This window comes from Larus michahellis, chromosome 21 (genome assembly GCF_964199755.1).
Source record: "Larus michahellis chromosome 21, bLarMic1.1, whole genome shotgun sequence".
Lineage (NCBI taxonomy): Eukaryota > Metazoa > Chordata > Aves > Charadriiformes > Laridae > Larus > Larus michahellis.
The window spans coordinates 4,726,361-4,742,383 of NC_133916.1; the positions used below are offsets into that span (position 1 = coordinate 4,726,361).

General features: G+C 66.3%; 1 protein-coding gene across 2 annotated transcripts in view; it reads right to left on the reverse strand.

Annotated features, from left to right (window-relative positions):
• PLEKHA6 (pleckstrin homology domain containing A6) overlaps positions 1-11,907 on the reverse strand; it is a 46,516-nt gene extending 34,609 nt beyond the window's left edge. Inside the window, exon 1 of one of the 2 annotated variants that reach the window (XM_074564306.1) lies at positions 11,853-11,907. The gene's annotated coding sequence lies outside the window, so the exon portion shown is untranslated. Of the gene's footprint in view, positions 1-6,908; positions 6,928-11,852 lie in introns of those variants that run through there. The other variant, XM_074564308.1, reaches the window with a different exon arrangement.
• Between the last annotated feature and the right edge of the window lie 4,116 nt (positions 11,908-16,023).

Genomic DNA, 16,023 nt, shown 5'->3' on the forward strand with positions numbered 1-16,023 from the left:
TTCAGCCGCCTCCGAGAGCTGCCACGTCCGAGCGCGGCCCGGCTGATAAGCGAGGTCTGAAATCTGAAACTGTAGGTTGGCTCCTTCCTATATAAACAGGCGCTCGCTCGCTCGCACACACACACACACCTCCCCGTGCGCGCCGGCTCGCACGCCACTCCCGTCGCTCCCGGCCACGCCAGGCACCCGCCAGCCCTCCGCCGGGGACGGCCACGCCGCCCAAGCCCCCCGCCACCAGTCCTGCTGCCAAACGCACTGGGGCCGGCTCGAAGCAAAGCCCGCCGCTGGTTGATGTGGGTATTTTCATTTCCCAGACAGCTCTGCCTCCGGGCAGCGGGAGCGGGCTCCATGCTTTGGGAAAGGGACAGGAACCCACCGGCGGGCACTGGCCATCACCTGCCTGGGCGCTAAAAAAAAGCCATGTGGGAAAAGCAAACAGTACATTTTTTAACCTGATAAAACAGGTCAGAGGGACTCAGCACCACGCTGGATTAGGTGACGGGGCGCCTGCGGTCATAGAAAATTTCGGTCCCCCTCGCCCACCGGTAACGGGCAGTGATGCCACATGCATGACCCAGACTGTCCCTGTCCCTGACCCCCTCTGCTTGCCAAGGCCACGGTGGCTGATAGCCAGAGCATGGCCGCGCCATGCCACCGCGGGACTTCCTTGTGCCAGCGCCACCACGGCCGCGCTTCCTCCAGCGGGAGGAAACACTCAAGAAGACAAAACCCTGCCCTGTTTTCCCCAGTTCTCCAGGCTCATCTACAGCCCAGAACCGGGGCGGCCACATACCACCAGCGAGGCCGGGCTGCTTGCTTCACCCCAGCTCCAGCCCATGGGGCGAGCGGGGCCGTGCCGTGTGCCCTGCTCGGGGACGTGGGGACAGTCCTGGACAGTGCCTGCGGGAAAGGGGAGTCCCAAAACTGCTTTGCCAGCTGGGGGTGAAGCCACTCCATGGCATGGAGAAGGGCACATCCACAAGGACCTCTCCATCGCACGGCAGGACGTGGCATCCCCATGCTGGGGAGCTCGGTGCCGAGAAGGGGCAGCTCGTGTTTGGGGGCTGCCGGCTCCGCATGAGCGCGGCCCGGGATTTCCCCGGCGCTCCTGGAGCTGGATCCGGGCCAAGGCGTCCCCATCTGGGGTGCAATGAGCCCCACGGTGCTCTGAGCCAGCTCCCCGCCCCGGTTGCACAAGCGGCCCCGGGGCGCTGCCGGGTGCGCACAAACAATAACAGCCTGTTTACGAGCAGGCGGCATCGCCCCAGCCACCTGCCTCCGGAGCTCCTCGCCCCACCTGATCCCAGGGAAGAAGAGCGGGAGACGCGCTGAACCCCAGCCCGGCTGCCCGCGGTTCCCCAGGCACCCTCTGCCACTCATCGTGCCCCCGGGGGCTGCCACCGGACCCCCCCCACCGAAACGCCACCATGAGGATCCTTCCCGGCACAGGCACCGGCACGGTGGGTCCGCCTCAACCAGCACCCTGACCCCCAGCACCTTGCAAAGGTAATTTGGAAGAGCAAATTTGCCTTTGGAGAGCCTGGATTGACAGGGCGTGAGGGGGATGAGGTGGCCTCGGGCAGGGATTTCCTCCCCAGGGCCACCCCACGGGACTTTGGCCCCACGGCGGGTCCTCCTGCCCCACCGGGACAGCATCCACCGTGCCCCACAAGCAGCCCTGGCACCGGGCAGCACTTCTGCACGAACATCTCCCTTCTCCGGCTCCTCCAGCGCACACCGACGTGGCCCAGCAGCACGTCTTGCCTTCTTCCAGCAAACCCTAAACCCACTGGGAAGGGAGCAGAGACCACCAGCAAGGTCTGGGGCTCCTGCCGGCACAGTCGGAGATTTGGGGGGTGGGGGAGAGAAGCCGGGGGCCCCTCCTCAGGTACTTTGAATATGCCACTTCTACTTAAGCAGCTAGATGAGCCCACAGTCGTCATCTTGGCCTAAAACTGGGCATTTTGCACTTTCTTTTCCTTAAAGAGAAGATGGGATGGGGTCGAACCCGACACGCGGTTCCCAGCTGGTTTTGGCACCATCCATGCGACGAAACGCGCATCCTCCACCCGCCAGGGGGAGGGGGCTGCTTTGTGCTCCCTGCCCCGACACACCGAGGTGGTGGGGAGCCGAGCCACGGGGGGACCCCGCAGCGGTGCCCCCCCACCCCAAGTGGGGGGACTTGGCCCCCACGGTGCATCCCTGCGCCGGGACACGGAGCATTGCTTCCCCCCCCGACCCGCCAACCCCCGCCTGAACCCAAGGTCCTGCTTATCTGCAGCACAAGCATGTCTGGTGATAAGCCCAGCGCAGGAGGGATAAGATAAGGCCCCCCCCCCTGCAGCCTCGCTGCTATCACGAGCCCTTCCTCCGGCACAGAGCCCCAAGGCTGAGGGGTGCTGCACCCCCCAAACACCCCCCCCAGCAGCCTCCCCCCACGGCATGGGTGCAACCTCTTCACTTTGATGAGCTTTAAAAGATGCATCACCTTCACACACACGAGTTGCTTGTTGTTTCCAAATCAGACAGTCCACCCGATTCAGGGGACAGGAGAGGGGGGGTGGGGGGGTGCGGGGAAGAAAAAGAAACAAAACCCACAGACCGAATCAAATAATTTGTCCGGGGAAACCTGGCAGCAAAGGCGGCGGGGGGGTGACGGGGAGGGGAGGGGCGCACACAACCCGATGGCATCAGGCTCGCGCTAAAAACTGGAATCGCTAATTATTGCTGCTCAGCCAAACTTAAAGAAGAGACGCTGCCGAGGAAAACAAACCTACAGGACGCGAGAGCAGGGCACGTGGGCTTCACCCGGGGTCGGCACACACACCTCAGCCTTCCTCGGACCACTTCTCCTCCTCCTCCTCCTCCTCCTCCTCCTCTCAATGCATCACCCCTGCCTGCGCTGCCCAGAACCGGGGCTGAGTATCCCTCACAGGGCGATGCCACATCCCAGAATTGGAGGACACAAACCCACCGCAGATGACGGGAGAGGGGCTTTTGGGGCCACCCCAAAGGAGGGGCTCCCCCCTGGTGCCTGTCCATACCCAGCCCCTTCTCCCTCCCACCCAAACTCGGTGCCTGCGGCGCCTGGGCACAGCGAGGAGGGGGAGGACGGGGTGGGTTGCCACGCTCGGTCCCATTCCCAGGACCTACAAGCAGGATCTGCCAACGCGTGGGCATCCCCACCTCCGGCAGAGCCAGCCTGGCCTTTAAAATAGGAGGACTGAGAAAAAATAAAAAGACCAAAACCAACCCCCCCCCCCCCCCTCCACGCCTGTTTGCCTCCCAGCATCCGTGCCAGGCTATAAATACCCGGCACTCTCCGTTCCGGCTGTGGGGTGCGGGGGGGTTTAAATGGGATCGGATGGAAACAGCCCTACGGGGTGGGAGGAAGGGAGAGGAGCGGGGCACCCACCCGGCAGCACTGGGGGGGGGGACGCGGGGCCAGCCTGGGGTGGCTCTTCCCCTGGGGGAATGCGGGAGCAGGGCACGGTGGCAACAGGTCGGGCAAGCCGGACCCCGCCAGCGGGGTGGCCGGGCCACTGGGGACAAGCGGGGGCGAGGCAGAGGAAATCCCCAAAGGGCCCTGGGGGCGGCGGGGCGGGTGCCAGGAGGGAGTGAAAGGCAGCGCTGATAGGCAGCGGGGCAGCCTGCCAGCCTGGCGCGGGCACCGCGGGGACACGCCACCTCCCAGCGCCCCCAGTGCCACCCGCTGGGAGGAGCAGAGCGGGAGGGGGCAGGGGGGCAAGCGCAGAGGAGACCCCCTCTTTCAGGACATCCTGCGCCACATCTCTCCATCCATCCCGCTCCCGGGAGGAGTGGGACCAGCGTTGACCCCACGGCAGGCACCCCCCCGGCAGCCTGCGGAGGAGGATGGGGCTCAGGGTGCGACGCCGGGGGGCTGCGGGGAGCGTCCCAGGGCGGGGGAAGCCCTTTTAAGTGCAGCCCCGCCGCAGGATTGCTACCTCATTACAGAGCAATTACAGACTAATTATATGATGGTAACACCCAAACCCCGATCAGGAAATGGGGCTGTTGGGTGCCAGATAGTGCACGCGTGCACCGGCGCACACACACACGCACCCTCACCCCACGAAACCTCCGGAGCTCTCTGGAGCGGAGACAGGACACGTCAGAGGGAGGCACCTGTCCCGAGAGAGGGCCTTGGCTTAAATCCCCATTGTGTCATCTCTGTGCCTCAGTTTCCCCAGTTGTAGCTGGGCATCCCATTTTAAATGCCAATTGTGCCAGCTCTGTGCCTCAGTTTCCCCCTTTGGGGATGGCTGGGCATCCTGCTCCCAGCCGCCCCCCTGCCTCTCCCCACCATCCCCCAGCCACTCCAGAGGCATCGGAACACCCCTCCGGCGCGACAACCCCTGCACCCCAAAAGCACCGACAGCAGCTCTGCCTCGGCAAGGAGCATCCCCATCCCACCGGCCCCATCCCGCTGGCTTCAAGCCAGCAGCGGGATGCTGCCACTGCACCCCGGTCCCACTGGGCTGGGAGTGGGGGTCCGTGCCCCCCCCGCTGCCCACGAGCATCCTTATGGGAGCCGGAGCAGCCCCGAGAGCCCCCTCCCAGCAGGGCCAGGGCTATGGTGGCACCTGGACCAGGGGCCACCCTGCCACCCCAGGGACAGGGCAGCCCTGCTCTTGGCCACCCCAAACCCCCCGTGAGCGTGTGCCCAGGACGGCTCCTAACGGCAGGTGAACTTTAACCGCATAAATAACATTCCTGTTGGCTCCCCGCCGCCACAGCCCTTATCTGTGGAGGGCTAGCGCAGGCCTGTCCGCAGCCCGGAGAGGCCACCAGCCCTATCGCCGTGCCCAAGGACGCCAGGGAAGGGGACAACCTGCCAGAACTGTGCGGGGCCAGTGGTCACAGGCAGGAGCCGGACCCTCCCCACCGGTACCCATCACCCCGGTCCATCCCGGGCTGCTCCCTGCCAGGGACCCTCGGGGACAGGGAAGGGGATGTTTTGCCCCCAGAGCCTCCTGCAACAGCAAGTTGTAGGGGGGGGGGACGGGACGACAAGGTCACGCCAATAACAGATTGCAGCTAGCAGGGAGGAGACGCCGGGAGGACGGGGACAGGATGCGAAGCAGCAGCGCTGATGGCTGGTGAAGGGCCTGGCATCTCCGGGCGCACGGGGAGAGACGGGAAACAAGCTCTTTCCTCCCCTCCGGGAACTCATCACCGTGATGGCAACTGAGCATTGGAGCCCAGAGGCCCCGGAGTTTGCACGTCGCCCTCGAAAACCCTCATCTCCCTGACGAGCGGGAGAGCAGCCGGCAGCCAGAGCCCGAGCTCCGGGCGGCCCCCGCGAAAGGTCACTGCATTTGCACATTCACAAAACATGCTTTTTTTTTTTTTTTTTTTTTTTTTGAAATAAAAATATCCCGCGCTCGCACGGCAAATACGGCGAACGCGCTGTGGGAAGATCGGCACGACGGAGGAGCCGGGGAACACCAGCCCACCCTGTCCCAGCCCGGGGTGTCCCCCCCCCCAGCCCTCAGCACCCCAGAGGTGGCAGGCTGGCACCATGCAATTGGCTTTAAAATCATCAGGCGCGGGCGAAACCGGCCGATTTGTATCATTTATATCTCCTCATTCGCTTTCGCCTTCTGGGCCCCGAGGGTGCCATCGCATTTTCAAATTCTCCTAGAAGAATAAAGGCTAGAAAATTCCTTTCGGTGCATCAGGCAGATGGCAGGGGGCCAGGACTTTGGGGGACCTCCTGCCCCCGAGCATCCCCCTGCAAGGTGGGGCAGAGCTGAACCCCCCCGCCAAGGCTGCAGAGCCTCAGCGTGCGGGTCCTGGCCATGGGACCCAGGATGGCTGTGCTGGGGGACACGGGGACAAGGGACAAGTGATGGCGATTCCAGTATGGGGGTGAACAGGGAGAGCAGGAGCCTGGCGAGGGAGCGGAGCTGCCCCCGGCCATGCTCGCGGCGGGTCGGGGATGCTAAAGCTGCGTGAGCTGCGTTCTCCGGCACCGCTGGGGACAGGCAGCGATGCCTTGCTGCCCCACGCACCCCGGCCTCGTCCTGCACCCTGCACCCCCCCCTCATCGCCAAATCACCCAAGGGTTTTAGCCGGCTGGAAGCGAATCCCTGCAGGATTCACCTCCCGTGACGGCAGCGAGGGGCAGAGATGGCGGTGCAGGAGAGGAGGCTGGGCAAGCGCCCACACCGAGCCCACGCCGGGCTCGCCCTGGCCCACCCCACCTGCGCCGGCTCAGCCCTTTGAACCCGCCTCGTCTGGGCTATAATTAGCCCTCGCCTGCCGGATCACAGGCACCGTGCCACCCACCCGCAGCTCAGCACCCACCACGGAGGGGCTCGTCTCCCTCCAAACCCTCCCGGGTGCCCGGAGCTGGGGGCACGAGGCTGCTGGGGGCAATGCCAGTGGGACGGAGTTGCGAAGCTGTTCCCCGCCCCCCCCCAGCCTGGGATGCCGTGCTCCTCCGCGGGCACACGCACCCCACCCTCACCCCATGCTGAGCACCGTCCCGTCGGGGGCTCGGCATCACAGGATGGGTGCTGAGCCCGGCACCCACCGCATCACCCGGGTGTGCAGCAGCTCCGCCGCCCGGCCGGTGCCCCGGGAAGCGGTGAGCACGGATGGGGCTCGCCATCGCCGCGCCGGCTGGCGCAGAACCGGCCAAGCAGGGCTGGGAGGCGGCCGGCGCTGCCAGACTGGTCTTGGCTGTTCTGCCGGGCGCCAGCCCGACCCACGGCACATCATCCCCCGGGTCTCTGGGGCAGGAACGATGCTCCCACCCTGGCTGCACCCAGAGAAGCATCTTCCTCTCAGCCCAGCCCGGCGACGCCGGTGCCCTCACCACGCAGCAGAGGCTGTTGGCAGCCACACGCCTATCTCCATCGTGGCGCTGGGGTGGCCCTTACCTGGCTGCCAGCAGCCGATGCGAGGGTCCAGGCCCCGGCAGCACCGAGCCACCGTCACTGCTGGAGCAGCCGCGCTGCTGCTGCTGCTGGCGGTTACGTAAAGAAGCCTCCGAGGCAAGCGCTGGCTCCCAGTCCCCGGCGACTGCAGGCAGGCGGAGAGGAACAACAGCCTCTCGCTGCTCGGCACGGATGCACGGCTCTGCCGGCAGCGGCAGCGGGAGGAAGATGGGTGCCGGAGCGGTGCGCGGTGGGAGGACGCAAGAGGATGCTCTATGTTCGGTCACCGAGCCGGTGGGGACAAGCCCCAGTCCTCAACTCTGAGGATGGGGAGGGATGGTACCTGGTGAGACAGTGGCAGTGGAGGGGGCGGCCCGAGCCCCGCGTCGGCCGGATCCTGCCTCCCTGCCCCGAGAACAAAGGGCTGCGCAGCAAAGGCTCCAGTGGCCACTTAATTACCAGCGGGACTCGGGGGCTCGGAGCAGCCGAGCTGCCATGAAGTCCCACAGAGCAGGGATGGGGACTCCTCTGCTTGAAATAATCACAGGAGCATCGAGCAGCTGTTTCGAGACCCGTCACGGTGGGGACACGGGGTGGTGTAAGGAAACTCCGAGCTGCCCCGGTCTGCCAGGCCGGAGCTGTGGGGCAGGCGGGGGGGCAGGCGGGGAGAGGGGCCAGTGGGACACGGCACAGGGACATCACGGACACGGCACAGGGACATCACGGCGCAGGGGGATGACCAACACGGCGCAGGGGGATCACCAACACGGCACAGGGGGATCACAGACTCCGCACTGGAGCGGGGCGTTTGTCGACATGATGCCAGGCACACACAAAAGCCATCTCATTATCCCCTAATTAGTGCCTTGCCAGCTCCTGCAATTAACACCCGTGCAAGCGGCTGCTGTTGAGGTAAACAGAGGGTTAGAAGCACCCTAGAGAGCTGGGGGGTCCTGGCAGGGTGCAGACCACCCATGGGCACGCACCGGGAATAGGTGGCCCCGGTGCCGAGGTGTCTGACCCACCTCCCCGAGGCCCTGGGGTGCTCCTGCCAGGGCTGGGCAGGGCGCCCTGCACCCTGCAGACGGCAGGAGGGCAGTGACAGCACCTCGTGAGGTTGGTGGCACAGCCCAGAGCATCCCAAGGGAGAAGGGCATCACCCAGCACCCGCGGCAGGGAGCACCCGTGCTCCGCAGGGAGAGGCGAGGCTTTGTCCCCAGCTCAGCCCGTGACACCGGAGCAGCCGGGGTTGGACTCCAGGCTGCAGGTCCTGCCTCGGAGGCGGCGGGGCCACCAGCCCTCCCGCACAGCGCAAGGTGTTTATGCAAAAGTCGTCTCGTTTAGGAACATCAAAGGAAAAGTAATCGCCCAGGTCCTAAATGGCCTTTCTCCGGCTGACCCAGAAACGCGGATCAGGAGCTGTTCTCATCCTTTAATTGAGAAGTTGGTGACTTTGAATCTTTATTAAAGAGCTTTGGTGAATTCACAGATTAGCGGCACAACCGGCCACTGCGATCATCCAAACCTGATTCCCTGCATACCGCGGCCGGAGCAACCTCGCCCCGCAGCCGCTGCTCCCCGGGGATTCCTCGCCCGGCTCTTTGCCCTGCTGCGGGGTGAAAACCGGAATAAAACCAGAACCACGCTGGAAACCAGGAGGGCCCTAACCTGCCTGCATAAAACCAACCCATTTCTAGGATTTTTTCCAGCTTCGGATGCTGGAAGGAGCAGGCAGGGCTGTGGGGGGGTCGGAGGGACATGTGTCCCCTCCCTGTCCCTGCAGGTCACCTCTGCCTGCCCATCTGCTCAGCATCCCGCGCCGGGGGATGCTCTCCCAGCAGCGCCATGAAATCAGGGGTGTTTTCGGAGGGGAGGGCTGGCAGGGGGAGCGGGAAGGGGTCGCACGGCCCCCGCCGGTGCGGGGCATCCCCCGGCGGCTGCGGAGCTGCCAGATCCTGGGGAAAAACGAGGCTGAAGAGGAGACGGCACATTCCTCAATGTACTATTTCTGCCTGCTGCGGATTATCGTGTTTCAAGCTAAGGAAAACAGAAGGGGGGGATGCTACTACAAATGCCTGAGAGAGGGAGAGAGAGCAGAGCAGCTAAGGAGCCGTGCTTTCCCCTCCAGCGAGCAAAGCCAGGCAGGAGAAATCCCCAGCCCAGCTGATTCCCAGGGGCACAGATGGAGCAGAAAACAAACCCCAGCCCCTGCCCGGCAGCCTCCAGGGGGATTACGCCCCCCACGCTGCCCATCTGGGTTGGTGTTTGCGCCCGACGACGCCAGGCCTGGCCGCGGAGCAGCGGCGTGCACGGGTGTGCGCGCACACAGGCACGCACACGCGTGTGCGCACACAGCCCGGGGCACGGCGAGCCACGGCCGGCAGACGGGGGGATGCTGGTGCATCTCCCCCATGGCAGGGGGCAGCCCCGGGGAGGGGGGACATGGCTACTGGCACCCTGGCAGCAGCCGGCAGCCCGTGCAGCCGCTTCATCCCGGCAGCGCCAGGCATGGAGCTCGCCCTCCTGCCTGCTCCTGCCCGTCCCTCCTCTTCCTCGTCCCTCCTCTCCCTCGTCCCAGCCAGCCCAGCGCCTGCTCCCGCCGGTTTCTATGGGAACTCGGCAGGAAAACATGGTTTCTAGTAAGGCCAGCGCCGGCCCCGGCAGCCCAAAGCCAGGCGGCGAGCGGCCCCGTCGCCCGGTTTGCCTCAGGAACCACTGTGCCTGGCCTTGCCCAGGAGGGCAGGGACCCCTCACCACCCCCCTCTCCCCGAGGGGACAGCCAGGGACGTGGGTAGGGTGATGGGGTGCGCGGAGGCAGGATGGTGCTGGTGGCCCGGTGCAGTGGGATGGTTGCCATGGCCCACTGGGCTCCCCAGCGTGGGCTGGGGGGGCTGGGGCTGCTCCCCCCAAGCAGGCTCCAGCCAAGGCAGCCAGCAACCATCCGGAGGGGACAGGGTTTGCATTCACCATGTGATTTTTAGCAGACGCTCAAGAATTTTAATGCCTCGGCCATCCCATCTCCGGGAGTCCTAATCCCAGCTCTGGCTCCCAGAGGGGCTGGCTCGGGGTGGGCAACTGGGACGGATGTCCCCTGGCCATGGCTCCTGCCAGGCGGAGGAGGGAAGGGGGCTCCCCCGGGGCCACACAGGGAAAGGGACAAGAGGGATCGGTGCAGATCGGAGCGGGACAGGAGCTCTCCGTGAGGAAATGCCAGGGGGGTTCAGGGGAAGGAATCAGAGGGGCTGCATGCACAGACGCAACGTGTGCACATGCGTGTGCACGGCTGTGCACCGCAGGACGAGCCATACTGGGTGCGACGGTGCAGCAAGCAGCGGTCCCAGCTCCCGCTCTGCGCTCGGCCCGGGGGATGCACAGCGGGATGCACAGCGGGATGCACAGCGGGATGCAGACGCTCTTGACGTGGAGAAGTGGGAGAAATCAACGGGTGCTGCTGACTGCCGGCTGCAGAGCAGCACGCAGCGCCGCAAACAGCCTCGCCTGCCTGGAAGGACACCTCCCCCAGCAAATGCCACCCCGGTCACCTCCGTGCCCGGTCCCTGGCAGGCCTCCCTGCACCCCTCCACACCCCGGGGTGGCCACGCAAACCCTCCCCGCCGCAGCTTCCCTCCCGCCTCCCTGCACGGAGGGATTACACAGCCGCTCCAGCAGCCATCTGGAGAGCGGGAGCCGTCCCCCCCGCACCCAAGGGACCGTGGCACATGTCATGGGCAGGGTGGCGGGGCCAGGCGGTACGGATCGAACCCTGTACACGGGGACTCGGCCCTCCCACGCCACAGCACAGCCCTGGGAGGATGGCAAAGACCCCGCAAAGGGGCGATGGAGGGGCTGGACCTCCCTCCTCAGAGGGGCACGGCGGCTGGAGCTGGGGTCCCCACCAAGTCCCGGGGGGGGATGGCACAGGGTGGCCAATCCAGCCCCTTCCACTGGGGTTTAATAGACTTGTGGCGTATTTAACGTGCCCCATCATGTGACGAATCAGACCCTGTTCCTTCAGATCTCACAGCGGCGCAACAAAGCTGCGATTGACTGCTCGGGGAAGTGGCTGCGGCTCGCGCGCTGTCTCCGGCACCGCCAGACACCTCGATGCAGGGGGGGCCAAGCAAGAACAGCATCTCGCAGGCGACACGCATCCCCGAGGCGGTTCGCCCTTGCTCTCTGCCGAGGAGGAGGAGGCTAGCTCTCTGCTAACAAGCAGGCAGCCAGGCGGGAGTGGCGAAGCCCAGGCAAGCGGTCGGGTCCCCGGGAAGTGCCAGACGACATCTCGGGCTCCATCCATCACAGCCCGTCCTGGCTGTCACCTCAGCAAAGCGCTCAGCCACAGGGACCAGCCCCCCATGCAGGGCTGGGGGTGTCTGGCCCATCTCAGCCCTCAGCCACGATCATGGGGGGTTTGGGGGTGCTGAGCAAGGGCTCCAAAAGCCGGGTCTCTCCCGAAGGTTTGGGGGTGCTGAGCCAGGGCTCCAAAAACCGGGTCTCTCCCCAAGGCTCGGTGCTGCCCGCCCATGCACAGAGCGGGGTCCAAGCCCGGGGGACCCCAGCCTGCAGCCGCGGGGTCCGGGGACAGGAGCCAGCGCACAGCACACAAACACACCGCGGGGACAGCTCTGGGGGTCCCCACGCCTCACCGAACACACCGCAGGAGGGGCAAGGGGGTGCAGGGGGAGCCGGCCCCCCCCTGCGGTGTCTGCAGCGCACCCTGATCCGGCCACAGCAAACCCCGGGGGGGCTGGGACACCCTCCCCACCCCCCCCCGGCTGGAGCACAGGTCCCCTTCACCCTCCCCTAAGAAAACACCCCCTGAACAGCTCGCTCCCCCCCCGCGCCTGCCCCATGGCACAAGTCCCCGGTGGGGGGACGCTCTGCCGCCCCGCATCGCCCGGCGAGGAGGAAGAGGAGGAGGAAGGGAGCCGCGCTGGGGGCACTCACCGTGCGGGGAGGGCATGGCCCGGGTCCCCCCCGCTGCCTACGGCCGCAGCATCCTCCCGGCCAGCCCCAGCCCGAGCCGGAGCCGCAGCCCGAGCCCCAGCCGGAGCCGGAGCCGGAGCTGGGCATGCTCGGGGGCCGCCGAGCGGCACGTGATGCCGGGCTGGCACCGAGCACGGCGGGGGGGCCCCGCCCGCCGCCCCCGCCTCGCCGCCCCCCCGCGCTCTCACCCCCGGCATCACCCCGGGGGTGCGGGGGAGAAGCGCACCGCCCTCCTCCGGCATCACCTGGGGGGGAGCCGCCACCGTGCGGCCCCCCCCTGCAGCACTTGGAGGGGGGGGCTGGACCACACTGCCCCCCCCCGCACACCCCCCTGCATCCCTGGGGGAGCAGCTTGGACCGTGCTGCTAGCCCGCATCCCTTGGGGGTTGCAGCCCGCACTGCGCTCCCCCCTGCATCCCAGCATCGGGGGGACAGCCTGGACCATGCTCCCCCCTGCATCCCAGCATCAGGGGGGCAGCGTGGACCGTGCTCCCCCCTGCATCCCAGCATCGGGGGGACAGCCAGGACCGTGCTCCCCCCTGCATCCCAGCATCGGGGGGCAGCGTGGACCGTGCTCCCCCCTGCATCCCAGCATCGGGGGGACAGCCAGGACCGTGCTCCCCCCTGCATCCCAGCATCAGGGGGGCAGCGTGGACCGTGCTCCCCCCTGCATCCCAGCATCAGGGGGGCAGCATGGACCGTGCTCCCCCCTGCATCCCAGCATCGGGGGGACAGCCCACACCACACTCCCCCCTGCATCTCAGCATCACGGGGGCAGCCCGGACCGTGCTCCCCCCCGCATCTCTCAGGGCAGGGGAGCCCATCAGTTCCCAGCCAGGCCCATGGGACCCCCCCGCAGAGGGTCAGGCAGCACCCCCAGGCTCTGCACCCCAGGGAGAGCTGCCCGCAGGGAGAGGATGCAGCACCCAGAGAACAGGCAGCAAAACAGCTCAACAAACACAGCTTGTTCTCTGGTGGCACAAAGGCCACCACTCGGTCTGTGCCGAGGGCCAGTGACGGCCCCAGCAGGGCTGGCAGGACCCTTCCCCAGCCCTGCCCAGGCACCCAGCGCTGGCCCGGTGGCAGGGTGACTCCCAGGCTGCAGAGCCAGGCGCTCAGAGGCGCTGGGGAGCTGCAAACTCCAGCCCTACAGCAATGGCATCGTGCCCTGATCTATGGCACTGCCCTACTTCTGCCCGTCAGAGCTGACAGCCACCATGGCCGGCACCCTGCCCGCACCCAGCCGGAGGCTCAGACCCCGCAGCCCACAGGGACCCTTCCTCCTCCTCCCCCAAGCTGGCGTGGGCTCTCCAGGAAGAAAAAACTGGCAGCTGCCCTTGATCCTATAATCCCCCCATTAGCCACACGGCATTAGGGGCTGGGGAGGGGGTTGGCTTTCACTGGATGCTCTTCATCCTGCATCTCTCCCTCCTTCCCCTCCCCATCAATGGCAAGATCCTCCCTCCCTGCCAGCCCACAGCAGAGGGACCCCCGCATCCCCAAAGTTACACGCTGTGCCTGCCCGTCGTTCCCTCTCCAAGGTCACCGTCCCCAGCGACTCCGCAGGCAGCGGGGACCTGCTGGGGCAGCTCTACCCCCCACTGCCCTCCTGCCGCCCAGGAGAGCCCCAAAAGCCGCAAAACAGCCTGGGGAGCTCATGAGCAACTGGGGAGCTGTGGTGCTTTCGGGGGAGCCCCCCCAGCCTAGCCTGGCAGCCCTAAGCACCAGGAGGGAAGGGTGCAGCCACGTGTGTACCCCAGACAGGTACACAGGGGGGCCGGTTGTTCCCTACCCCCTCGCACAGACAAGAGGTGCCCGGTGCTGCCACATCGGCTCCTGGTTGCATCCCATCCTGAAGGCACAGACACAGCGGGGCCTTTCCTTCTGCCGGCAGAGAGCTGGAGACAGGAGTGGAATGGAAAAAAAGCCCTTTCACCAGCGGCGCTTCCCTGCAGGAGCACCCAGCCGGGCCGTGGGGATGGGTGCTGCCCTCCCGCCCCCTGGGCTGGCACCGGTGGGAGGGTGGCCAGCATCGCAGAGAGCCAGCGGGTCCCTTCCCCGCAGCTGGGCCCTGCACACGTGTGCGGCAACGTGCGGGGCATGCACCGCTGCGCCAGCCTCAATGCCACCTGGTGGGTGCTGTCGCAAAGGCAGGAGCCAGCGCAGCCCGCCATAGCCAGGGCTGGGGGGAGCAGCTCCCGGTCGGAGCCCCCCACCTCCAGCCCGGACCCTCTCCCTGCCCGGCAGCGGCGTTCCCAGCTGGCAGGGTGCACAGGGAACAAGGAGCATGGATAATACCAGCACGCAGCGACGGCCGGCTGCAGGGGAAGAGGGTCGCTGCCATGGAGAAGCATCGCAGACGTGCTGCAGATGCACAGCTCCAGCCTGACCCGGGGGTTGGCCACCGCAGCCCTCGCCCAGCCAGCCCCACTCCTGGCCACGTTTGTGGCTGCGCGACTCCAACACGGGGCTGATTCAAGGACACCTTGGCTCTGCTCGGCAGATTAGACCGGCTAATCCCGGCGCTTTGCTCCAGCCCACCTTGGGATCTTTGCTCTCACCGGGTTTACTGCCGTCTGAGCACACAGAGAAACCAGATAGGGACGGGCTCAAAGATCCCGACTGGAACACCCTCAGCCAGCAGAAACTGGAGCCCCGCGCCAGGCGAGGCGAGACGGCGGCAACCTGCAGCTCAGCCTGTCTAGACACCACCGTCACCCCGCCGGGGTCCCAGTCCCTGCGCTGGAGGCAGGGAGGGGGCAAGAAGTAATGGGAAACCACCCGCCGGGATGAACCGGGGCTCTCGGAGCAACGCCTCGGGCCAGATCCTCACTGAGTTACGCTCCTGTTGCATTCGCCCTGGTGAACGCAGCCAGCTCTGCAGCGCCTGCCTCGGGTGCTGTGTGCCCCGGGGACCTTCTGCACCACTGAGCTCCCTCCCACAAGGGCTGGCTGCCGCAGGGCCCTGGGGAAAGTCCCCACTGGGCTCCGGGGGACCTGTCCCCGAGGGATGAGGCAGGGCGGGGGGCTGGCTGTCTCGCCCACGCCACCCTGGAGCTGCTGGAGCCCTTAGAAGAGGCATTTGCATCTGAAACGGTAACTTGGCACAGGAGCTGCCTTGTGTGCAGGGACGGGGCGAGATTCACCTGTCCCAGCAGCACCGGTTACAGGATCCAGGTGCGGGACATAGCCCAGAGCTGGGACTGGTCCCTGCTAACCGCGTACGGGGACTGCCACGGCCACGCAGGGACAGGTAGCCCCAGCCTGGCCTCGCTGTGCTGTGTCGGGATGAGCTTTAGCCCCCTGCAAAAGCCCGTGTACGCAGGGCTCGCTCAGCACAGCATCCAAGCAGCCCCTGAGATGTGGCCCAGCACATGCCTACCAAACAGGGTTTGTCCAGCTGCTGGGACTACCACAGCCGTGACCACAGCAGCGTGGGACGAGCCACAGCAGGGTCACGGGCACCCATCCAAACCTCGGCACGCACCAGAAGCACGGGTCCTGGCCCCATCCTCCAGGAACCGCTGTGCTCCAAAGCCTCCCAAACCACATCTTCACTGCCCTGGTCCTCCACCAGGCTGGATCGGCGCAGCCCGTGCCACGCTCGCCAGGATTTTGGCAGCGGCTGCCTCTGGGCAGAGACAAGCCCAGGGAGCAGCATCCTCCGAGGGTGCAATGGCGCCGGCGGGCAGGAAGGTGAAGCTTCTCCTCCCCCAGCCCCTTCTCACTTACTTGATGAAGTAGAAGCCCCCGTGCAGCGTGGTGTCCACCTCCCAGCCTCGGGGCAGCCCTGGAAGCACAGGGCAGAAGCAGCGGTCACCTTCCCTCGCCCCGCGCAGCCCCTGCCCTCCCCTCCCTGCCGCGGGCTGGGATGTTGCCCAAAGGATCTGCCGCTGGACAGTTGGCAATGCTCGGCGTTGCACCGAGGGCCCACTTCACCAGGAGGCAACCGTGGAGGAGACCCCCCCTTGCAGGAGGCAGCACTAGAGAGGGACAGGAGCTCACGGGCAGGGAGCCACGGGATGATGGTGGCACTCGTGGGGTGCTGCATCCTGCCGTGGTTGGCTCTCCTACTCTCAAATTGCGTTTTTAAAGCAGCTTGGGTCCCCTCCTCATCAGTGACAGGTCTCAG